Here is a 25,091-nt window from a genome sequence, read left to right on the forward strand (position 1 = left end):
GCAGGTGTCACTTGGTCTTGCATCACACACCCCCCCCCCTGCACCTGGGACATTGCCTTCACCTGTCCATTCCTCGGCTTATCCTGTTTCCTGGGTTTCCCTTTTCATAGGGTCCTTTGCTGGGTGTCCACCCTGGCTTCCTGGTGCACACTGCGCAGCTGTAAACACGAGAACCACGTTCTAGTCTCCAGTTAACAGTTTGGCTGCATACAGAACTCAGAGGCTGAAAGCATCGTTCTCAGTGTCGTTAGGAGTCCCATACCGGTTTGGTGATTTTTTTTTTCTCTTTCAAAATGTTTAGGACCTCCTTCCCCTCAATGCTCTGGAAAAAAAAAAATCACTGTATGGAAATTGAGTTTTTAATCCATTGTACTGGGCACTTTACATGATGGGTGTGTTTCACGTCATGACACACATCCTTCAATACGGGGAAATCCTGAATTTTTACTTGCTGCCATCGCTTCTGCCTTCCTGGGGGCTCCCCATTTGTTCAGTATTGGGCGGCGGGGCAGAAAGCCTCTCTCTAGCTGTCTGTTTCGCCTCCCATCCCTTCCATCTCTGGCATTTTGTTCTGTATCTCTAACCCTCCTGGGAGGTTTTCATTTCTGCTCTTGTATTTTTCCTCATGTCGTTGCCTCTCATCCCCAGATGTTTCTTGTTAAGAAAATGTATTCGAGACCTAGGATAGAACCAAACACGACTGGTAAAAAAAACAAGAATTAAAAAAAAATCAATGAAATGATTCCCAATGATATTCTGTTCTACTCATAGATCGAGACCTAGCCCAGTCGTCATCAGAGAGGCATCATCTAGTAACTGATGGAACCGTTACGCAGACCTCGGGTAATCCTGCAGAGGAGAGGGAGTCAGAAGCGGTGTAGGGGTCAGAGGGGTCAAGGATACCACAAGAAAACCCACAGACTAGACTAACCTGGGCTCATAGAGACTGAACAGACTACCAGAGAGCCTGCACAGAACTGACCCTGGCCCTCTGCGTATGTTCCTGACACCCCACCCTCCATCCCTTAAGTGTTCCACAGCTCACCAAAACAATGCCACCAGCTGGGGACAAAGTACCCTAAACACGAGCCTGTTGTGGGACATTTCAGATTATATATTCTTCCCCCAGGTCCCTGTATGCTCATGGACATCTCATAATGTAAGTAAAATTCAGTACGATATCAAAAGTCCCCACAGTTTTGAATCCCAACACTCTTCAAAAGTTCAAAGTATCTTTCGAGATTCATGGAGAACTCCGTATGAACCCTTGTAATAATCAGAAAGTGACAGGCAAGGGGCCCGTGAGGGGATGAGACAGAGTCTCACTGTGTAGTTCTGGCTGTCCTGGAACTCACTCTGAAGACCTGGCTTAACCTCGAACTCACAGAGATCTGCCTGCCTCTGCCTCTAGAGTGTTGAGATCAAACACATGTGCCATCATGCCCAACAAGTTACAAACTTCTCTTTTTATTTTTATTATTTATTTATTTATTTATTTATTGGTTTTTTGAGACGGGTTTCTCTGTGGTTTTGGAGCCTGTCCTGGCACTAGCTCTGTAGACCAGGTTGGTCTCGAACTCACAGAGATCCGCCTGCCTCTGCCTCCCGAGTGCTGGGATTAAAGGCGTGCGCCACCATCGCCCGGCATCAAACTTCTCTTTTTAAAAATATGTATTTATTATGTATACAGTGTTCTGCCTGCATGGGTGCCTATATGCCAGAAGAGGGCACCAGATCTCTATGGATGCTTGTGAGCCACCACCATGTGGTTGCTGGGAATTGAACTCAGGACCTCTGGAAGATCAGGCAATGCTCTTAACCTCTGAGCCACCTCTCCAGCCCCCAGGTTACAAACTTCTAATGTAACTTGTAACAGGGTAAACATTTCTATCCCAAAAGGGAATGGGACGATAGTAAGGAAAAATGACCAGAGCTGGCGAGGTGACTTGGCGTAAGCACTTGCCAAACCTGGTGACCTGAGCTTGATCTTCAGAACTCAGAGCAGAAGGAGAGAGCTGACCCTTGAAGCTCTCTTCCGACCTCCATGCCCAAATGTGTACATCTGCGCATGCGTTTATCTGTGAAGGGAAAGCCACAGTTGCTATGGAAATGATAATGTCAGGAACATGGGATGTCTGCTGAGGAAAGTTGTCGGCAGCCAGTAGGGCAGCCCTAGAGATGGCCGGCCCGTGTGTGCAACAGGAGGAGGGCCTGCAGATACAGGGATCCTAAAGGACCTGGAGCTCACACGGGCTGTGGGGTTTACCGTCTGTCTTACTGGGTTTGGGGGTGTTCTCCCATGCCCACATTTTTCTTGGCATTCTGCTCCTCGGTGCTTCCCTCAGAATGGTCCATTAAGCTCTGCTTACAGCTTTCTGGGCTTCTTTATCCTTCAGCTCCCGACTCTCCCACAAAGCAGTCCTGAAGGCTGATGAAACCCATGGTCAGACTTAGGACACCAACAGCCCCACTCGCAGAGCCCATTATCTGGATTAGACGGGTTTCTCAGTCTCGGATCAAGTACCCAACAGAAGCTGCTTAATGGGAGAGGGTTTTGGCTCGTGGTTTCAGTCTAACACAGTGAAGAAGGCTCGGCGGAGGGAACAGCTCAGTCTACTGTGGGACTTGGGGAGCGGAAACAATGTAGCTGCTCTCCCAGGTCCTAGTGGGTCAGTGAGCAAAACACTCAGGCCAGGCTAGAACCAGAAGAGGCTGTAACCATCAAAGGCCCGCCTCCAGGCAGGACCTCGCTTCTGCCAGGCAGGAGGCCTCACTTCCTAAGTGCTCCATGGACTCCTAAAACGACATTCCTTGTGAGTGACTGGTGCCTGCAGAGGTCAGAAGAGGGGGTCACATGCCTTAGAACTGGAACTTCAGGTGGCTTGTCAGCCTCCATGTAGGTGCCAGGAACCGAACCTGGGTCCTTTGCAAGAGCAGTGGGTACTCTTAACCACAGAGCTATCACTCTAGTTCCAGAGATGAACAAATTCTGCTCGTCCCAGATAGGGTGCCAACAACAGAGCAAAGGAACAATTCAGCTTGGTGTTTACCTATAAAAGTGTGGGTGACCCCCAAATAGCTGCATTATTTAACAGCTGCACGGGGGATAATCTAAAAACTGCATAGATGGAGTTCCCCAACTCAGCTAGCCTTCCACCTCCTAATAGCACTTCCCCAGACCACACACAGCCAGGCTGTGGTATAGCTGGGTCTGTGTACTGGGTCCGTGCACCCTGTAACTCCAGCACTGGAGGCGAGGGCGATGGATACTCATGAGTCCTTGTTGCTCACTGGCCAGCTAATGTAGTCAAACAACTCCAGGTTCAGGAAGAGACCCTTTCCTTTCCTTTCCTTTCCTTTCCTTTCCTTTCCTTTCCTTTCCTTTCCTTTCCTTTTTCCTTTCCTTCCCTTCCCTTCCCTTCCCTTCCCTTCCCTTCCCTTCCCTTCCCTTCCCTTCCCTTCCCTTCCCTTCCCTTCCCTTCTCTTCTCTTCTCTCTTTCTTTCTTCCTTTATTCTTTTTCTTTCTTTCTTTTTTTTTTTGAGACATGGTTTTTCTATGTAGCCCTGCCTGTCATAGAACTTACTTTGTAGACCAGGCTGGACTTGAACTCAGAGATTTGTCTGCCTCTGCCTCCTGAGTGCTGAGATTAAAGGAGTGTGCTACCTCCACCTGGCTGAGAGACGATTTCTCCAAAAATTAGGTGGAGGGTCTAGAGTACTCAAAAACATTTGCTGCTCTTGCAGAGGACTTGAGTTCTGTTTTCAGAACCTACTTGGCAACCCACAATTGTAACTCCAGCTCCAGGGGATCTGATACCTTCCTTTGGCCTCTGCAGGCACATAAGCAAATGTTGGGGGCTGTGGACCCCCAGACCCTGAATTTCATGTAAACAACTTGCTTGCAGCTGCTCTGAGCAAAACAACTTGTTTTTTAGTGTTTGCAGCTGCTCTGAGCACGAGACAGGGGAGTGGTTTCTGGTGGATGCAGCTGAAAGATCCCAAGAGCTGGGGCAAGGCCAGAGCTGGGGCATGCCCAGAGTACTATATAAACTGCCCCTGAACACAATAAAGTTGGCATTCTTGTATCAAGAATGACCCGTGTCCCTGTGTCTCTGTCTGTGTGCGTATATGCTTAAATCTCAAGGTCCTTGCCCGAGACTCATGAACAGTCCCATACACTACAGGCATAGTACCATAGTACACATAGTACAGGCACTATAGGACCGTAGAACACACAGTATCACGTGTGTGTTCACGTGGATGTTACAAGTGGAGGCTCCCAGCGAGATCAGCAACTAGGGAGATGCCGAGAGATCGCCCTTGGGAATGGTGAGGGTGGACTGAAGATGGGTATGTGTCTATGTGTGTTTTCATCCCCAGACTCTTGCCGGATAGTGGTTCCAGGTGGTGCAGGCGCCACAGCAGGAGGCACCACTGAGGTCAGTGACTAGATGTTCTCTGAGGGATGCCCTCCAGAAGGCTGGCCAGCAGGAGAGTAATAAAGAGGAGGCAGGAGGGTGAATTGAGGGCCTCAAAAAGAATGGAAGACAAAGTAAGTTTTTAAAGGGACAGAGTATAGACAGATTAAAAGGAAGAATGGAAGAAAAAGAGTAAGTCTTTAAAGAGACAGAGTGCAGACAGTCAGATTAAAAGGAGTAAAGAAATAATAAGCCACGAAAGGATGGAATGTGCACAGAGAATTTGGATCATGTATATTGTCTTTTCTTTTTTTAACTAGAGAGATATTTGATTCTGGGAACTTCTAAGAAAGGTATCTTGACTTTAAAATACAGGTCTAAGGACTTGTTGCTTTGGAAAAGAGGTTCTGCTTTTGTTTCTACAGAGGATGAGAACCTGTGGATTTCTTCTAGACTAATGTGGTTTGATGCACCAAGACCCCCTGAAGGTCATTGTGGAAAAACCCCGAAAGAAACTTCAACCAATAAACAGCAGGAAGTAGTCTGGAGAGAGAATGACGTCCAAATTCCCAAAATTGTTTACTAGAGGTTGTGGGGCCGAGGGGGATGCCACGGCAGTGCCAGGAACATTGGCGACCACGGCAACAAGTGCTGGAGCTGAGGCAAGCTGGAGCACCCAGACCCCGCTGGGCTGCCTGTCTGCATGTGGCAAATGGAGAAGGTGGCGGTGGAGTAAGAGGAAGGCAGTGGTGCAGCTCGGTCTGGAGTCCTTTTCTGTCCCTGTACGTGTTTAAATCTCCAGCTGAGTTCCCGGCTCGCATACTGTCCGGTAGTGCAGGCGTTACAAGCAATAGAGGCAAAAACATCCACACATAGAGACTGGAGAGATGGCTCAGTAGTTAAGAATATTTGTTCCTCTTTAAAGGACCAGAGTTCAGGTCCCAGCATCCACACGTCAGCTCATGACTGTAACTCCAGCTACAGGGGGTCTTGACACCCTCGTCTGGCCTCTTCAAGCTCTGAGCTCATGTGGTGTACAGACATGCAGGACCAGGCAGTGGTGGCGCATGCCTTTAATCCCAGCAATCAGGAGGCAGAGGCAGGTGGATCTCTGTGAGTTCGAGGCCAGCCTGGTCTACAAGAGCTAGTTCCAGGACAGCTAGGGCTGTTACACAGAGAAACCCCGTCTTGACAAACAAAACAAGTTAGAAAGTCAAGTACCCCAGCCACACTGTGCTGAGAATCTCAGGCCTATCCCACCCAGCGAGCGCTTCCGCTGGACCTTTGGGAGATAGAGTGTTGGCCACAGTTTGAACATAATTATCGACTGGGGCCCCATCAGGCTACCACAGGGCTGTCCGCAGCAGAGATGAGGACTGTAAAGGCATCCTGTGGGCTGGCGGCATATGCCGAGACAAGCATCCTATTGCGTTCCCTTTCTCGGGTTCTGTTTTCCTGTCTGCTGGCAGATTGGTCACAGGCCTGTGTGCAGATGACGTACAAATGCCAAAGACCAAAGTCATAGTATTGTTCCCACACCAAAAGAACCGAGGGCTCCTTGCAGTCTTGTTTGTTAGTTCATTTGTTTTCTTTTGGAAAGACTGGAGGATATGCCACCTCTGCACCAAGTCATCCCCCCCCCCCATTTTGGAGTTCTGGGACCAATTAGGCAAGCTGTCTGTGTCATGGTTTCTGTTGATGGAGTGAGGATGCTGGGGTTCTGATGAGGGCTGCCATCTGTCAGGGGGCTTGTCTCTTGGGAACTAAGGCCAGGGCTCTTAGTGAGGAAAAGCCAACAGGCTTCAGTCTAGACAGCAAGGGTCACCTTGGCCATCACTGTGGCCTGCCAGGAGTAATGTCTGGCCAATGTCAGGAAGGCTGGGCAGTCTTGCTGAAGACAGGGGCGTAAGCCTTGACTGCTCCCCTCGAGTGGAAATCGGTTACTACCTTCCAGGTGACAGATGATCTCTGGGGTGGGATGTGGGGCTTCTGTGGGAAGCAGTCATGATCCTCTGGCGCCTCCTCTCTCCTGTTCGTGGGGTACCTGGTCCCAGGATCCCACTAGACCAGACAGGTTCCTCCCCTCTGCTTGTCCCAGGATCACCTGTGTGCCCATCAGATGCTCAGGACATCACTGAACAGATCCCACCAAGGTTTTGAGTTGGCCCAGCAATGTGGAAAGCCGTTCATACACACAAGGATGTGGCACAGACGGCCTGGGGAGGTCCCAGCTGAACGCCCTGCTGGGTGGCTTCATGGTGATTCAGGGCAGCACCGTCTTGCTTGCCCAGCCTCAGAAACAGGGTAGTTTTTTTTTTGAGGGGGAGGGAACTTTTCGAGACAGGGTGTCTCTATGTAGCCCTGGCTGTTCTGGAACTCACTCTGTAGAGCAGTCTGGCCTCGAATTTAGAGATCTGCCTGCCTCTGCCTCTTGAGTGCTGGGATTAAAGATGTGTGCCATCACTGGCTGGCCAGGGCAGTTTTTCTTTGTTTTTTGTTTGTTTGTTTTTGTGTGTGTGTGTTTTGTTGTTGTTGTTATTTTGTTTTTCCAACTCTGGTGTTCCACTCCAGGTTATAGGAGCCACCACCAGGCTACACACACAAACTTTCTTAGGCTGGCTTTTCCCTCCAGGTGAATAGGGTTGTGCCTGTAAGGCAGATGGGTGGGTAGCTCTCCTCTCAGACGCTCCTAAGAAGTCAAGATCTGGGTGACAAAAGATTGGGACATCCACTCGAGGCAGGAGAGCATTAGTTGCAGCCTGGAGCCTTCCAGAAACAGGGGCGTGGCCGGAGGGCAGGCGAGCTCTGGAGGGAGGCGGCGGCGGAGACAACATTGTCTAATAATCTCGGAGGTGGGAATGGACCGGGAGCCGGGAACCACGTGGGAGAGGTACTTTGGGAACCCCGGAGATGGGATCTGTCTGGTGACCTAAGGCTGCGGGCGTGGCTCCCTCCTGCAGACTCAGGACACGGGAGAGGGCCGAGCGCTGCTGGTAAGGGAGCCGGAGGTGGCTACTTGAGGACCGGGTGGGGACATTTCCCCGGCCCGCGCCCCGCATGGTCAGGACGGCCAGCTGGGGGCGCCCGGGCTCTCACACCCACGGGCGGGAACTCCAGTGTGCCGGGCCCTCGGCGGCGGTGGCGGCAGGTGAGCGCGAACGCGGGCTGGGACGTCCGGGGATTCGGGCGACGGGCGTGGCTGTAGGGGTCCTCGCCTCGGTTCCCGCGGGACAAACGCAAAGGTGGCCACGGGTGGCTCGGCCAGCCCTTCTCCGGCCGGGGCGCGGGATCCAGGCAGGCCGCCTCCGCCCCGCGCTTCCCCTCAGAAGCTTCCTTCCCGGTCTGGGGGAGACGGGGGAGGCACGAGGCTCTGGATCACCCGGGCGCGGGTTCCCGCACACCCCTCGCTTGGATTGCTGTGGGCGTTTGGTGACGGGGAGGGTCTGATGTGTCCCTGGGGGCTAGCCAGGGGTCTAGGTGGTCTGCTTAGAGTGACTAGGGGACACAGCTCATTGAGAGCCACCATCCAGCTGGACCCCCGCTAAGGGGCTGCACGGGGGTGGGGGTAGCCGAGCGGGGACCTCCACAGGCCCCCCTCAAGCCTTCCACAGTAAGGAAGGGGCAGGGTGCTGAGGACCTGGTTAGCTGCCTGGATGCCTTCCTCTCAGGGTAAAGAGGCCCAGCACAGAGCCTAAGCTGAGAGGACAGTAGGAGCTTAAGTCCTGATGCTGGACGGAGCATTCAACCGGTAAGACTGCCTGGCCTGCTGTGTGGCCCGGGAGACTGGCTGCACAGCCAGCTCCAGGCCCTCAGAGGGAACTGTTGGAGCAGGGCTGCTTTGACAAGTGGTAGGGCCCTCACGGGGCAGCACAGCTTGGGCCCCGGTGACTTGAGGTTTGGTTGACAAGAACGGTCAGTCCTCATATCTGTAAGGAGACAGGCCCACTTGGGAGTGGCTGCTGGGCCTATGCAGTCTGGCAAGCAGATTTCCCTAGATGAGTTGGGGGTCATTATCTGTGTGGACCACTTCCTGTGGTGCTGAATTCAGGCTCCCCAGGCACTAAGTCATCTTGGTGTTTCATGTCGTTGGGGTTTTGTGGGTGGATGCTCTTTGGCCTTGTAACCAGTTAACCGTGAATTAGGCAGCCTCACTGACATCTGGGAAAGCAGCGGTCATTCAAGATAAGTTAGGCCAGGAACTAGGAGCAAGGCTCAATCCTCTGACCTTCTCGTCCCATTCTGACGTAGTTCTGATGTGTCACGCCTGTAAACTGAACTCCTATGCCCAAAGGCAGAGTCTCCAGTGGGCCTAAGATCACCTGTGGAAAGAAAGGCCACAAGCTTGGAGAATGCTATCCCCCCTCCCTTCTTCCTGTTGCTCCTGTGGACTTCTCTTCAGTAGCTGGACATAGGGCGTTGGTGGCCTATGGTGGTCCCTGACCAAACCCAGAGGGGGACCTTTCAGTGCCAAACAGTGTCTGGGCAAGCAGATGGGTGAGTTGTTAGTCTCAAGTGGCCCTGCCCTCTGAAGGCCACTGGATGCTAGGACAACAGGGTGTCTGGTCCGTGCTACGGAGCACTCAGACTGCAGAGTGGCTGGTCTGTCGAGTGTGGTCTTTGTGGAGGAATCTTTGGAGAAGTTTCTTGATGTCATTTATTTGTTTACATGGTGTTTTCAAAATGTCACAGTGGGGAGGAGGAGAGGCCCATCTTTTCCTTCTGTGTTCATCCTGGTGAGTTTTCAACAGCAGTCCTAGGGACGTGACGCTGGCTTTACATGAAGCAGCTGTATCTGCGAGGTCTCCCATGGTCTCCCATGGTGAGGTCTCAGGCCATGAGGTGTTTCGATCGCAACAGAAAGGCCTGGAACCCAGGCAGAAGGCATGTCCGGAGGGTCTACGGCAGGGTTGCGTCTCCTGCTGCATCTGAGGTGTGATGTTCTCCTCTGGGAGGAGGCTGGACAGAGGGGTAGACGGGGAGATAGGTGATTCCTTCCGGGGACAGTAGGCCAACTGGGGAGGTGGTAAGGTTAGTGATAGTTCTCATTTGGGAACCAGTGCTTCCTGGCCCGCAAAACGGTGGCTGGGGGTCCGGCTGAGGTTCTGGGATCGCTCTTCTGCCCTGCACCAGCAAATGCCATGAAACTGGGTATGAAGAGTTCTTTTTATGATTTCAAAGAAGTTTTAGTACATTTTATAGGCAAGTATACATAATACTTACCTTAAAGGAAAATGACAAAATTAAATTCATATCAATTAAAAACATTTGGTATGAATTCAGTTACTGTAGATTGAATTTACTATGGAGTTTAGTAAAAACACAACTCCAAACTTCAAAATACTTTGTCTTTAAATGTACTGTATGCATATGAGGGCCTTGCCTGCATGCATGTGTGTGCACTGTGTTCATGCCTGGAGTAGCAGGTGTTTGTGAGCCACCATGTGGATGCTGGCAACGAAGACCACCGAGCCACCTCTCTAGTGCCTCAAAACATTTTTAAAGAACAAGCAACTACATAGCAAGATATTACTCTGATTTAAAGAAAAAGTCCTTTTATCAAACAGCGTTCTTCTGCCGGGACCATGTGACATCACCTCCCAGAAGGGAAGTGTGAGGGGTGTAGAGACATTACCACGAGGGAGCTGTGGGTTGAGAGAGAGGTACAGAAGAGTAGAGCCTGGTTAAGGAACTCACAGAAAACCTCTATGGGGGCTGGAGAGATGGCTCAGAGGTTAAGAGCATTGCCTGCTCTTCCAAAGGTCATGAGTTCAATTCCCAGCAACCACATGGTGGTTCACAACCATTTGTAATGAGGTCTGGTGCCCTCTTCTGGCCTTCAGGCATAACGCAGAAAGAATATTAAACACATAATAAATAAATAAATATTTAAAAAAGGGGGAAAAAAAAACCTCTATGGTCAAAAATCAGGCCTGGTATGATAGGCGGGGTTCTGACTGTATTTCACAAGTCCTATGTCCTTGAGTGAAGAGTACAAGAAGAGTAAGAACAGAACTTGGGAAGTAACCCACTCTCTGTCCCGAATACTGCGGGCTGAACGTCCGACGCAGTATCACCCACGCCCGTGTCCACCTCCCAGCCTTTGCTCTAGGCCTTCTCCTCTCCCGGTGGGCAGCTATCATCTGCTCTGGAAAGGGGCCAGGCTGTGGCTACAGTCAGCCTGGTTAGTCTGCCGGTCAGGGAAGTGGCCTGGGGCCCTTGAGGCTTTAGGCTCTGTCTCTTTGGCCTTTTGAACACAGTGACCTAGACTGCTGTGCTGAGAAGAGAACAGGCTGGGGCTGGGGAGCTAACCCAGGCGGTAACACGCTCGAGCCTGGTGGCCTGAGTTTAAACCCCAGAACTCACAGGAAAGAAAAAAAAAAAAAAAAAAAAGCTGGGTGGAACAGGTGTGGTGACACACTTGGGTGGCAGAGGTGGTGGATTCCTGTGTGTCCTGAGCTAGCCAGGTCCACCTAGGAGTTCTGGGACAGCCAGGGCTAAGCCGAGAGACCCTCCCACCCCCACCCTGCTCAGTTTTTTTGCGACAGGGTTTCTCTCCTGGGGCGTGCTCTGTAGACCAGACTGGCCTTGAACCCAGAGTTCAAGTGCTAGGATTAAAGGCAGCTTCACCACCACCCAGCTGGCCCCATCCCTTCCCAGTCCCCTTTGTCCCAGTTTGCATACAGGTGGGGAGTATTCTCTGCCTGAGTACACTGTTTATCTTCCAATGGCTAACTGGGGTCACAGAATGAGGGGGTGGCACTCCACCAGGGCCATAGCCACCTGTGGGTGCTGAGCAGGACCCCAGGTGGTATGCCCAGACAGGTGCTTGGTAATCACCAGCTGAACGAGGTGTCTACACTCAGCCTCCGTTTGCTCCAGAGGGAGCCCAGCCCCCACCTGCTGATGGTGAGGCGGCTGCTGGCATTCTGAGGTCTGGAGACAGTGCACAGCCTGGAGGGGACCTCTCTTGAACTTAAACCCTTCTCCCCCCCACTCACCTTTCCCTGTAGGGTGACCCTGGGCAGGCGCATCAGCCTCTCTGGGCCTCAGTTTCTCATCTCTAAAGTGAAGACAATAAGGATTAAAGGCCAAGGACCAGCTCCAGGCTGAAAGATCACAGGAGACCCGAGAGTGAGCTGCAGCATGAGAAAGGTTACAGGAGCAGTGTTGCTGCAAGTGGAGTGTGGGTGTTTTATCTTTATTTATTTATTTATTTATTTATTCATTTATTCATTTGTTTTTTTTTTAAGTTTTTTTTTTTAAGATTTATTTATTATATGTACAGCATTCCTTCCATGTGTGCCTGCAGGCCAGAAGGGGGCGCCGGGTCTCATTATAGATGGCTGTGAGCCACCATGTGGTTGCTGGGAATTGAACTCAGGACCTCTGGAAGAGCAGTCAGTGCTCTTAACCACTGAGCCATTTCTCCAGCCCCCATTTGTTTGTTTTTTGAGACAGGGTTTCTCTGTGTAGCTTTGGAGCCTGTCCGGGGAATTTACTCTGTAGGTCTGTAGACCAGACTGTTCTTGAACTCAGAGACGCACCTGCCTCTGCCTCCTGAGTGCTGGGATTAAAAGAGTGTGCCACCACCACCTGGTATGATATGGGTGTTTTATGATAAAAGCAGGGTAATGGGGCTCTTGTCCAGCCTGTGCCAGGCCCTGGGTTCCATCCCAGCACTGCAAACACACACACACACACACACACACACACACACACACACACACAACTATTAAAGAGATCTATGCAGATAGACAATAAAGAAAACGGAGCAAAATAGGGTAACTACACAGATCCGGAGAAAGAAAATAGGATTCCCTGTTTTAAGACTTTTCTGAAGATTTTTTCCCTTAACCCCAAGGTGGTTGTTGAACTCATGCTTTTCTGCTTCACCTGCTGAACGCTGGGGTTACAGATGTGCCTCAGCATTGCAGCAGAAGCTTTGCAGTAAGCATTGCAGCATTGCAGTAAGGCCTGTCCTATGCGCCTGTGGTCCGAGTGAAATAACCTCCACTTGAACTCAGGAAACACTAGCTATTAGTGTTGTTTTGTTATCACTAGTCCCGGCTAAGTGTGTCTTGTCTCATTGCCAAAATAACCGAGGGACAGGTCTTAACTCTCCGTGATGCAGATCACAGCTATTCAAGAGAGGTCACATGGTGAGCTCAAGTCCACACAGCAGACTCCAGGACATCCACAGGAGGAGCTTAGAGTTTTCTTTGTATGATTGCTATACAGCTTTACACGAAACCGCCAATCTCTAGTTTCTTTTGCCAGCTCAGAAGGTCGGTGTCACTGGCTGTGTTGGGGCTTGGAGCTGAGCGGCACTTCTTCATAACCAGGCTTTTGCTTGCCAGCATCCCCTCCTGGCTGACCTGTTTCACTGGCCCAGTGTCTGATGGCCCCTCGCGACTTTGGGCTTGCTGTCCTGGGGGAACTTCGGGGCTGTCTTCCTTCATCTGCTGGGAGTGGGAATGGGATGGGTGCTGGGGATGCAGGGCAGGGGGAGGCTCTTGCCTTTATGTTACATTGTATTCCCAGTTCTTCTGCCCTGGCCCCAGCCCTGAACTGTTGCTGGTCCCTGGTCCCTCACTGGGGTGAGGGTGGGGCTCTCAGAGGGTCCAGGCTGTGATTTTTGCCTTACCTTTGCTGTACAAAGGAAGTGGCCATGCCTTGTCTGAACTTCTGTAAAAGTCTCTGTAAAATGGGGACACACATCTGTCCTCCATCAAGGACGACTCTGCAAACGGGGACAGAATGGTTCTGGACACAGCCGGTCCTAACAGCCTAGAAACAGGGTCGTTAGGCAGGAAAGGGGTTTATGGGAGGGGTAGTGGCCATGCGCATAGTGTATGTGACCCAACGGGTGTGTGGTACAGTTTCTACCTCCTAGAGGAGGGACCAGGCTTTGTGAAGATGGCAGGAGGGGGGGGTAATTTGGTGGGTGTGGGGTATGACAGAACTGAGGTTCATGGGTGATATGACCTCGAGGGTCTTCAGCCAGGCCACAGTGTGGTGAGTGGGCAGCTGAGAATCTGCTGCCTGGAAGGCTTGTTTCGTGGTTCTTATCTTAGGCCAACTTTCGTTACTAAATTCTAGAAACATCCCAATTTGATATTGAAATGAAAATTAGAGACTACAGTGATAATATGGGAAGAAAACCCAACAGCCACCTTTCACTCTCCTCCCTTTGGAGATGGCTTTTTGAGACAGGATCTTGATACGTATCTCAGGTTAGCCTTGAACTCTTGATCCTTCTGCCCCAGTCTCCCCAAGTACTGGGATTACAGGTGTGCACCACCATACCTTGATTGGGTCTTTGCTCTTTAAAATATAATGTTGGATATGGGGGTATGTCCTTTCAGGCCATTTCTTGTTAGATGTGGCATTAGTACATGTGTGTGCGTATGCATGCATGTGCGTGCACACGCACACCTGCCCTGGCTGCTCAAAAGATTGAGGCAGGAGGACCACAAGTTCAAGGGCAGCCTCAGCTACAGCGTGGGTTCCAGGACAATCTGAATAACTTGGTGAGAGCCTGTCTTGAGTTAAAATCAGAAGCGAGCCTAGAGCTAAAAGGTTGTCACACGTCAGGCGCTTGCTGTGAAAATGTGAGGCTGTGACTTGATCTCCTGACCCACCTACAAAGCCGGGTCAGTGGCACACACTTGCAGTGCCAGCGCTTGGGAGACGGTGGAAACCAGAGGATCTCGGGATATTCTGGCCAGTTGGTCCAGCCAAATCGGTGGGTTCCGTGTTCAACGAGAGACCCTGTCTCTAAAAAAAAAAAAAAATAAGGTGGTAAAGGTGATTGTGGAAGACATCTCAGTGCCAACCTTCAGCCCCACATAGGTGGACACATGTGTGTGCATGAAATAAGATTAATTTAAACTGAGCTGGCACACGTGCATCCCCGCCCTGCGTGAACTAGTATAAGCATATACACAAATCAAACAAAACAATCAAAAACAGGGCTGGGAACGTCATTTAGTGGCAGAGTGCTTACCTCATGCACAAGGCCTGGGCTCAGTGTCCAGTACAGAAGAGGAAGAGAGCATCACCTTTCTTGATGGTCTCGAAGTAGACTGTCATGTGACCCTGCTCTTTGTGGAGTTGGGGGCTGGAGACTTAGGGTTTTCAGACAGAGCAACATTTAACCAGGGGTGTTGACTGGTTTTCCCTGACCTCCGTGGCTGGACATTAAGAGTGTTCTCAGTATTTTTCAATATTTAATTTTTTTTTCTAAAATAAGCCTAGGCTTATCCTTTTTTTTTGGATTTATTTATTTATTATGTATACAACATTCTGCCTCGATGTATGCCCGCACGCCAGAGGAGGGTGCCAGATCTCATTACAGATGGTTGTGAGCCACCATGTGGTTGCTGGGAATTGAACTCAGGACCTCTGGAAGAGCAGCCAGTGCTCTTAACCTCTGAGCCATCTCTCCAGCCCCTCAATATTTAATTTTTAAAAAATTATTTTTAATTATGTTTATGTATATGTGGTGGGTGGGGAAGGGGAACCATTGTGCATGAGAGTGCAGGTGTCTGCAGAGGCAAGAGACAGATGAACCCTGGAGCTGGAGTTGCAGGGGTTGTGAGCTGTTGACATGTATGCTGAGACCCCAACAGGTCCTCTTCAAGAGCAGCATGCACCCTTAAATGCTGAACCATCTCTCTGGCCCCCCTTTTCAGTAGTTTTATAGTTACGTCTCTGCTCAAACAACCAGCAGCCAAACCCTTGCATGCAGTGGGAAAACCTATTTAAGCTAAGCTAACACAAGTCCATTTCTTGACATAGTGGTGGCCATAGACAAACATGGGTTTGTGTTAAGCTGTATCTGGGGTGTGGACATGGCAGGCTCTGAGGGCTTTCTGCTACTGGGTAAGCTCTCTTGTGGTTGGGGATGAGACAGGGAGGAGCTCTCTAGAGAGGGCTCTGCCTGGACAGGCATGAGATGCTATCCATACTGGAACCTGGAGTCCGAGTCCCACCAGTGAGGTGCAGGTACACGGGGAAGGTGGCGAGTGTGCTCTGGCTGACAGGTGGCGGGAAGGCAGAGGCCCTGCAGCTGCAGCCTGCTGGACTTCCGTCTTCCCTCCTGCTGGGAATGAGGCCCACTGGCTGAGGCCCTAGTGAGGCGCCACACATTCCTCACCTGTAGAAGGTGATGTGACAACAGGTGTCAGGGCTCTGATGGGGATGCACTTTGGCATTTCATTGTGGAAAAACGACCCTGTGCAGAAAGGTGTGGTTACACCATAGACTCATCCCCAGCCTACACATCCTGGCTAGCCGCGGGTCATCTCTGCCCACACACTTCCCCCTCCAGACAACACATCACTCCATCCGTACAAGTTTCAGAAACAGATAATGAGTCTGGAACACACACGTGGCCCTAAAATCTGTTAGAACTGATAAAGGAATGCAATAAACTCCACAGGCAGGATCCGTGTACTGGGCAGCTAGCCGTGTTTCCACACACTCGCAGGGAACTAGCCAGAGAAGAAATAATTCCAGAGCCCAGAAGAGGCTTTAGCAATGCATTTAACCAAAGGAGATGAAAGATTGCAGACTTTCTCTGCAGACTGATATTTATCAAGTACTGGTGAAAGAACAAAAATAAATGGCAATGTAGCCCATATTCATGGCTTGCAAGGATTAATATTGTTGAAATATTCAAATACCCCGGGTGATCTACAGATTTGAGTGTAATCTCTATAAAAATTCCAATGACAATTTTCACAGAAGTAGAAAAAAAAACCCTGTAAAATTCATGTGAAACCACAAGTGACCCCAAATAGTCAAAGCCATCTCAAGCAAAAAGACTCAGACTGAAGATTCTACACATCTTGGTTTCAAACTATGCTACAAAGCTTATGAAATTAAAATAGTATGGCATTGGCATAAAAATGGAACAGGATAGGGCATTTATGACTGATTTCCAGCCAGATGCCAAAAATACACAAAGGGAAAAGGATAGTAAAAGTAGGTATCCACCTACAAGAGATTAGGCTCCTGTCTCATACATTTTACACACACACACCAGTCCAAGAGGACTAAAGGCATACAATCTGAGACTATAAAACAGAGAGAGAGAGAGAGAGAGAGAGAGAGAGAGAGAGAGAGAGAGAGAGAGAGATCCCTGTGATACTTTTGTTCTAAAATCTTAGGTTATGGATTACATCAGACTGAAGTTTCTTCACGGGGAAGGAGGCATCCCAGGAAAGAGAGGGTGTGTGAAGTAGGGGACATATTTGCAAGGTGAGCATCTGATAAGGGGTTAATATCCCAAACATGTGAGCTAGGAAAGTCACAGCAGGGATCTAAAGAGCCCTTATTCAAAATGGGCAAACGGCGTGCGTGGACATGAGGCCTACAAGTGAGCAGCAGACATACAATAACATGATGTGAGTCATCAGGGAAACACATGCAAAACCACAAGGAGAGGCTATGTAACGCCTGTCAGAATGGCTATTAGGAAGACGGTGAGAGATGACTGTTGGCGGTATTTGGAGATGAGGAACCCTGGCACAGCGCTGATGGGAATGGAGTCACCGCAGCCGTTACCGAAACCGGGGAGAGAGGAGGCTTCTCAAGTAACTAGGAACAGGGCTAACACAGGACCCAGCGCTAGGTTTATAGCCCAGACTCGGAGATGGGTTTGCTAGAGAGACCCTGTCAGCACTCCCGTGGCAGTAGCAACTCCTCCTCCACAGCAAAGCAGACAGGCGTCCTCGGGTCCCAATAGCAGAGGCGTGGTAGAGAAACTGTGGCAAGTTGCACAGTGAAGTATGATGGAGCCTCCAAAAGGAGGCCATTCTGTTACGACAATACCGATGAGAGGCAGAAAAAAAAAAAAAGAGCACAAATCCTACTTGCTCTCACGTCCGTGTGAGATAGTGAGTTATAAGGCCAAAAGGGAAGAGCTCTTGATTAGATGGAGCACTTTATTCAAGAGCGCAGTGGCCCAGCATGGTGACTATTGTTCATGACGCATATGTCCAACTTGTGGGGATTTTCAAGTGCTCTGCCAGGAGAGAGGACAAATATGGAGCTGTTCGTGGTGTGCATGCCCAGCACTCGGGAGGTCAAGGCAGGGTCCGGAGAACCAGCATGTCTCGAATAATAAAATAGCTATTTTTCAGTATTTACAAAATACAGGTCCATGCCGGGTAGTGGTGGTGCAGGCCTTTAATCCCTGCCTTTGTGAGGCAGAGGCAGGTGGATCTCTGTGAGTTTGAGGCCAGCCTGGTCTACAGAGCTAGTTCCAGGACGGGCTCCAAAGCTACAGAGAAACCCTGTCTCAAAAAACTTTATACACACACACACACACACACACACACACACACACACACACACACACACACAGCTAGTGGTAGTGGCGCACGCCTTTAATCCCAGCACTCAGGCTGCAGAGGCAGGTGGATCTCTATGAGTTTGAGGCCAGCCCGAGCTACATAGTGAATTTCAGTACCACCAGAGCTACATAGTGAGACCTCGTCCAAAAAACAAAAGCAAAACAAAACTCCTGATCCAAACGAGTCTCGTGAGGGTCCCGCTGTAGCTCACATTTGTTGCCTATGTGTGGGTGGAACCCATCTCTTGCCCATCTCACTTGCACCTTTTTCTGTGCTGCTGGTCCCCCACTGTGTTCCTGGCCCCCTGAATCTCGTCGGTTGGTTGTACCCACAGGGTTATCCAAGTCAGCTGGACTGCTCCATACAGAGTGGAGAAGTTGGCAGTGCCCGCCTCTGGAAGGTATCTGCTGGACTCTTCTAGTGGAGCGCTGACAGGCACTCACTTCCAGGCTTCCGGTGAGGACAAACCTTCACTTTTAACCAGGTTCCAGCTGCTGAGTGTGGCAGGGTCTGGGGAACCATCCCCCCACCCCCTGTTCAGAGCATCTCTCTTTATTTTTCCTCTTTTCTTCATGGTTTACCCATGGCGGCTTTTCCTCCAGCTATTTCCTTCCTCTCCTCTTCCCCGTCTCCTTACTTCCATTCTTCCTCCACAACACCGAGGCAGGTGCTCTGCTACCAAGCCCCAGCCTTCTCTCATCAGCTGAAACTGGACAAATAAATCAGAAGTCCTCAGAATGTGCTAGGGGCCGGCCTGCAGCTCAGCTGGTAGAATGCTTGCCTGGTATCCGGGAGGCTCTGGGTTCTATCTACAGCCCAGCATAAACAGGGTGTGGCGGGGAGGCCCGCAGGTCATACTGGCATCGTAGAGTGTTCAGCCTGGGCTAGAGACCCTTTCTTAAAAGACAGACCTAGCTACGTGCTGTCATGCAATGGTAACTTTTAAGGCCTGCAGTATCTTCTTCCTGATTTTTGTTTTCTTCTGTGATGCTGGGTGTGAAGCCAGGGCCTGGTGCACACCACGCTATGCTCCTTGCTTGAGCTGTTTCCCAGGCTCTGCTGGAAGGGATGTGGTCTTCCTCCCTGCCCTCCCAAGGTCATTCCAGGCTGGATACAGGAAAGGACAGGCACTTGGTGCAGCCCCTGCTGCCAAGTCTTTCAAAGGAAATCAGGCATTTGGCTGGCAGGGCCATGGCTTTCACATCTGTTCTTTTAGGATTCTCTGCTGTTACTCAACATACCGTGACCTGGGCTGACCTCTCCCTTCTGCAAAAACCTGGCTCGCAGGCCTGGCTAACATCTGGTGACCACAGAACCTGCTCCTGCCTCTGGACTGGCTGTAGCACTCACAGGTGCGGGTCTCTGTTCTTACCTCTCGTGAGACTAGGCCAAGCAGGAGGTTGGCATTTCTGCACTGGCAGGGGTGGTGGGGGCTGGATTTGGGGAGATGTGTTGCTTGGTAAGATGGGCATTCGGAATAGCTTTGATACCGGCCAGCAGTTCACCCTCAGGACCGCCACGAGACCCTAGCTCCTTAGTTTGTCGTGGCTTGTATGACCCAAGTCCCTTTCTTCTGGAAATCCTGCTGTCCTATGAAGTGAAGGTGTGACCAGGACATTGTCTATGTGCCCAGCCAGGACAGGAAGAGATCCTTGTGTGTCCCTGAGCCCAGGCTGGGAGGAGTGGAATCTAAGCATTAGAATGCTCCCCAGACGGCAGGCTATCTGCAGGGAGGCTAAGTGACAGGACCAAAGGGCTGGCAAGGCACCTCTGACTGGCCAGAGCATGGAAGGGCTGGCGGGGGTAAGGGGGAGTACTGAGGGCAGCCTGCTCTGCCTCTCGAGGAGGTGAACCCCCACAGTGCTTTGCTGCTGGTGGCAGAGTGGGTTCCATGGGTCTGTGCTGCATTGCCTGGGAAGGAACGTGCTATAAACAAGGTCCCGAAATCCCTGTTGCTGCAGGAAAACCTTCTCACGGGCTCTGAGGCAAGAGTTGAGAGATGCTTTGGACCCTCCTAAATAGACAGGGCTGCCGCACAACAGGGTGGCGAAGACAGGATTGGGGAGGTGTGTTGGACACTCTGCTCCAGCCCAAGGGAAAGGAAGGAAAGAAGGCTTGGAATCAAAGCTGGGGAAGCTATGGTACAAGCCATGTGCGGCTGGACCCAGGGGCTCCGGCGGCCAGAAGACTGTCCTAACTCTCCAGTTCTTTCATTTTGAGAATCTTCTCAGGCACAGTGCTTGCTCCCTTGTCTGTTGCCATGAAATGATTGGTCACTCCAGCTTTCCCTTGGTGTCCGTGGTCAGATCATGTTCTGGTGGCTCCGACTTGTGGTCAACTGAGTTTGTAGCTAGACTGCTTGTGGAGCTGCAAGCCTGAGAGAGGATTGGGGATCTTCTCCAAAAACAGCTTCCCCTAGAGGGGCTAATCCAGGAGAGAAGCCTTGATGTCTTTTATGACTTCAGAAGTAACATGATCTCAGTAATTCTTTTTTTGGTTATAATTCACTTTTATTTTATGTGCATTGGTGTTTTGTCTGCATGTATGTCTGTGTGAAGGTGTCAGATCTTGGAGTTACAGTTGTGAACTGGCGTGTGTGTGCTGGGAATTGAACCCCGTCCTCTGGAAGAGCAGTTGGTTCTCTCTTAATGGCTGAGCCATCTCTCCAGCCCCATGGTTTTTTTTTTTTTTTTTTTTTTTTTTTTTTTTTTTTTTTTTTTTTTTTTTTTTTTTTTGTTTTTTTTTTGTTTTTTTTTTTTTTTTTTTTTTTTTTTTTTGGTTTGGTTTGGTTTGGTTTGTTTCCCATTGGTCACACAAGGAGTTGGGGCTATGTCAGTAATATGAATCCTAGGAAGCAGGGTCCCTGGAGGCTCATGTGCCAACAGCCTTATGAAAGTAGGGACCTGCTCCTGTACAGGTCACTGTGGTCCACCTAAAAGTCTAGTGCTTCCCCTTCCTTGGCTCTCATTGGTCACAAGTACACCTGGGGCTGCTTACCCTCAGCACAGACCGGGGAGCTGCACAGGTTAGCACTGCCTCTTCTCTGTGGCGGAACACGTGTGGCATGGGTCTGGGGCCCAGAGGGAGGCTTGCTAGACCTGACTTGACTGGATTCACAGTATTTTGACATGACCAGGAAATGAAAGGGCCTGAGAAGAATGAGGCAGTTGGGTGGTAACATGAGGGAGACAGGGTGGGAAAAGGAATTGGGCTGAGTGTTGGGGTCTGATGGGCCGAGAAAAGGGACTTGATCCTGAGGCACAGGTCAGCCATGTAAAGTCTGTGAGGAGAGTAGGCAGGAAGTAGAGCCAGGCTCTAGGGATTGGCACTGCCAGGGTAACCCCAGCCAGCATCCCTGCCTGTCTCTTTAACTGACTGTGAACCTAAGCCCTCAGAGATGCTCAGCCAGTAATGCAGTATTGCCTTGACTTACAGCAGCTCGCTGGAATGCTGTGGCTTGGGTGAGGTCACACACGGAAGCTCCTCCATCTGTAGAGCTTCATTGCCCCAGGTCAGGGAACTGGACTGGTGAGAGTGTCCAGCCAATTGCTCAGACTGTGGTCAGCCCAGTGAGGGTCCTGAGACCCCGAGGCAGGGGAGGAAGACCGTGGTTGTGAGGCTCATGGACAGAGTGAGGGCTGTTTCTCTCCTCACTTCTTTCCTGCCCCTGCGGAAACTGCCCAGGGTTTGGAAGGCAGTGGGGTGCTGTGGGGTTTCTCCATGGGGGTGGGGCTCCACATCTGGCTTGTCAAACTGGGTCACTGTTTGCTCAGCATTCAGTCTTATTGGTTGGTTGGCTGACTGACAATTGTGCCTTGTTTATCCCTGCCTACCCAGCATGTGGCTCCAGCTTCACCTTGGGACCCCTTTTCTGTAGAGACCAAATACTTCCTGGCATGGGTGAGGTTATTTTCCTGAGTTTGGGACCCCAGGTCTCATAGTGGAACCTTTTGAGTCTGTGTGCCCGGCTTCTAGAGTGATGGTCTTCACCAGGCCCTCTCCTCCTGGCTGGGCATCTAAATCAGTTTTGTGTCTCTGACTCTGGAGAGGAGGCTCGGTGGAGCCCCGGAAGAAAGGCCTGGTGGTGGAACCTGCAGGTACCGGTCTGCCTGTCTTCTGCTTTCAGGCTCGAGGATATTAGATTCTGGGGGAGCTGCAGGAAGATAGGGAACTGGGGGAAGACGGAGCATTCTCACAGAAGGCTAGGGAGCCTGGTGGGTCAGGACTTGGAGGTCCTCAGGACCTATCTGTCCTAAGAAGTTCCTGCCTTACTCCCAAGAAGCAGTTGAGGTACAGCCGTGGAGTCAGGCCGAGGGAACCCTGATTTCCAGTCTTGCTTCTCGAAACTGTGTATACTGGCAAGTGCTGAACCCTCTAAAGTGACCTCCTCCTCTGAGGAGGGCAGTGGGGCTGGACGGTGGGAGACTTAGTGAACTGTGCCTGTGAGGTCGTCATGTTGCCCAGAACGCAGCCAAGTGTCAGATGTGACCACAGGAGCCACCCACTGCCTTCAGTGCTGAGAGGACCTCAGGGGAGGGTGAGGTGTGGGGTGAGGGAGTCAAGTGTGCTGGCGTTGTCAAGCTCTCCAAGGAGAGATAGGCAGGAGGCCAGGGGAGAGCGTGAGACATTTCTGGGTTTGTTATCACTCATCTCCTGCCATCTCTGGGTGGTCCAGCCCTGTGACTCTCCTCCCTCCCACAGCTAGGATCCTTTCCAACGACCAGGTTTCTGTGTGCTTTCCCCAGTTAGCATCGAGGCAGAGGGCTCCTCCTGCATTAGCCTGAGAACTCCCAGGTCCATGGGCCTTCCCTGCCGGATGGGTGGATCCAACCCCAACACACTCTCCTTGCTGCTCACAAGTGCCAGTCTGGGCCACGTCTCATGCTGGCAGCATCCGCTTTTTGTTTGGCCTCACTTGAGTCTTGTCCTGTATAAGCCAGGCCTGTGAGTCTTATAGTGCCCAGCACCAAGCCTCCTGAATAAATGGGCACCCAGGGATTAATCAGTGACTACGAGAAAAGATGTGTAATTCAGTCAAGGACTCTGGTTTGAAGGGGGCGGGGGAAGAGTTATTTCTGCATGCCAGGGTAGCTAACAGCGGAGGGAGAGGTAGCTCCCAAAAGGTCCCTAATCAACAGGCACCCTAGAGGCATTGCCCAGGGAGCCCTAAGGTTCTCACTCGGTCCGTCTTGGTTCATGGTGTGGTTACCTCTATCAGCGGCCCGCCTTCTTACTGTGGAGTAGCTTGTGTTGTACAGGTCCGCGAAGGCTTGCGTCACTGCTGTGGCAGGCAGGCTGTTTCCAGTTTGCCAATCACGGTTAAAGCCGCACGTTTCTTGTGCAAACGCCTGAGTTTGGAGTCATAGGGGAAGAGTCTGTGCACACCCTGCAGCTCTTCAGTGTTTCCTATCAGTAGGATCGAGAACTGGCCTGGCCCCACGTTCTTGTCAACACTCGATATTTTCCTTTAACTGACCTTGTGGTACAGCAGAATCTGTAGGACTTTCATTTTCTCCTACTTCATGCTACTAAGTATTCTTTTAGGCACTTATTGGTTGTTTAAGTAGCATCTTTGTTGAAACACCTGCTTAATCTTTTGTCTATTTTATTTATTATTATTGTTTGCTTGTGACAGGGTCTTACGGGGTTGCTCAGGCTGACTTGAAACTCCTGAGCTGAAGCAATCCTCCTGCCTCAGTTCCCTGAGTAGCTAGGACTAAAAGTGTGTCCCATCATGCTTGCCTGGTGCCTGTCTTTTAATTGGACCAATGTCTTTATTATTATTATTATTATTATTATTATTATATTTTGTGACAGGGTATCACTGTGTAGTTCTGACTGGCCTAGAACTCACTCTGTAGACTAAGCTGGCTTTGAACTTATGAAGCTCAACCTGCTCCTGCCTCTCAAGTGCTGGGATTAAAGGCATGCGCCACTACTGTTGGCCATTTGTCTTTTTGTTACTGATTTGTGGGTAACCTATTTTTTTAATGTTTTATTGCATTTTTATTTAGTGTGTGTGTGTATGTGTTCACATGCATATGCCACCGTACACATGCAGAGGTCAGAAGACAACCTGTGGGAGTTGGTTCTCTCTTCCTACCATGTGCGTTTCCATGGTTGAACTCAGGCCGCCAGGCTTGTTGGCAGGCTCCTTGCCCCGCTGAGCCATCTTGCTGGCACTGTGGGTGATCCTTGTATAGTCTTCAGGACTCATTTCCAGTTGCGTGTGTTGCAGAGGTCTTTGCCTTTTCTCTTCCTTGGTGACACCAGCTTCTTCTTCGCTTCGGCACACCCATGCCTGGGAGACAATTGTTCAGTGAAGGGTGTATCAATGTCTGGCTTCTCTGTGAGGTTCCCTCTGCCCTCCTGTAGCTTCTGTGACAATCCAGAGTCCTGTGTGACTCAGAGAGCAGACATGTAGGCCACCTTGTACCCCCCCCCCCCGCCCCCAGCACAGGGGGTTCTGAAATCCCGTCCATGTCCTGGTTCTTTGCTGGTGTGTTCTGGATGCTGGGCACAAAAGGATGTAGCTCTCAGCAGGGACGTAACCTGTGGGAAGACAGCCTTCAGGGGGAAAGGATAGAGACTGGGGGCTACACCAGGAATGTCCCACACTCTGGGAGGGGGAGATATGCCTTGCTCTGAGAAGCTCACATAGAGTTGGGGAGGGCGGCTAGAGAAAACGGTAGGAAGGAACCCCAGTATTCTAGGTCCCACATAGGCACTGTCCGCGAACTAGGTGGGTGCCCGCTCTGTGTCAGGAGGCTCCTGCCCATTGCCTCCTGGCCCTTTGCAGTGTGCTGTTTCTACTGAGCTCCCTGTGACTGCAGGGGAATGTGAGGCCTGGCACCATGGAAGGGAAGCCAGAGTCCTGGGCTCATGATAATCATGGCCGTCGAGGGTCTTCAGGCAGGGTCTCTGCTGGTTTGGAACCAGAATTCTAAGGCTAAGCCTGAACCTTACTTCTGCCCTAGCCCCGACAGGGGACAGATATGGAGTGCAGAAAGATCTGTGACCACTCAGATGGGTACCCCAGGCCACCACGTCACTGTCGTGGAATGAATCCAGGGAGGGAAGGGGCCTGTCTGGGAGTGGCTGAGCTGGAGGCTCGTGCCAGGCTGTCAGCTTTAATTGCTCAGTGAGGATGCGTCTGCTCTCTGGTTGGAGCCGTCGTCTTGGGGCTTCTAATGGAGATTTTCACTTCTTGTTTCATAATTTTTTTTTCAAAAAAAAAATTTGTTCCAGCTTCAAGCTTCAAATTTCCATGAAGTCATTGGAGCTGGGAGCCTGGCCTGGCAGCTCCCCCACT

The 25,091-nt window shown here is 50.8% G+C and overlaps 1 protein-coding gene across 2 annotated transcripts in view; it reads left to right on the forward strand.

The window, feature by feature from the left end:
* Positions 1–7,219: 7,219 nt before the first annotated feature.
* Adcy7 (adenylate cyclase 7) overlaps positions 7,220–25,091 on the forward strand; it is a 59,204-nt gene continuing 41,332 nt past the window's right edge. The window contains exon 1 of one of the 2 annotated variants that reach the window (XM_050119808.1): positions 7,220–7,308. The gene's annotated coding sequence lies outside the window, so the exon portion shown is untranslated. Of the gene's footprint in view, positions 7,309–7,427; positions 7,567–25,091 lie in introns of those variants that run through there. The other variant, XM_050119807.1, reaches the window with a different exon arrangement.

The sequence above is a fragment of the Alexandromys fortis genome, unplaced genomic scaffold (assembly GCF_014885135.2).
Source record: "Alexandromys fortis isolate MF-2015 unplaced genomic scaffold, M_Fortis_MF-2015_v1.1 scaffold_178, whole genome shotgun sequence".
Taxonomy (NCBI): domain Eukaryota; kingdom Metazoa; phylum Chordata; class Mammalia; order Rodentia; family Cricetidae; genus Alexandromys; species Alexandromys fortis.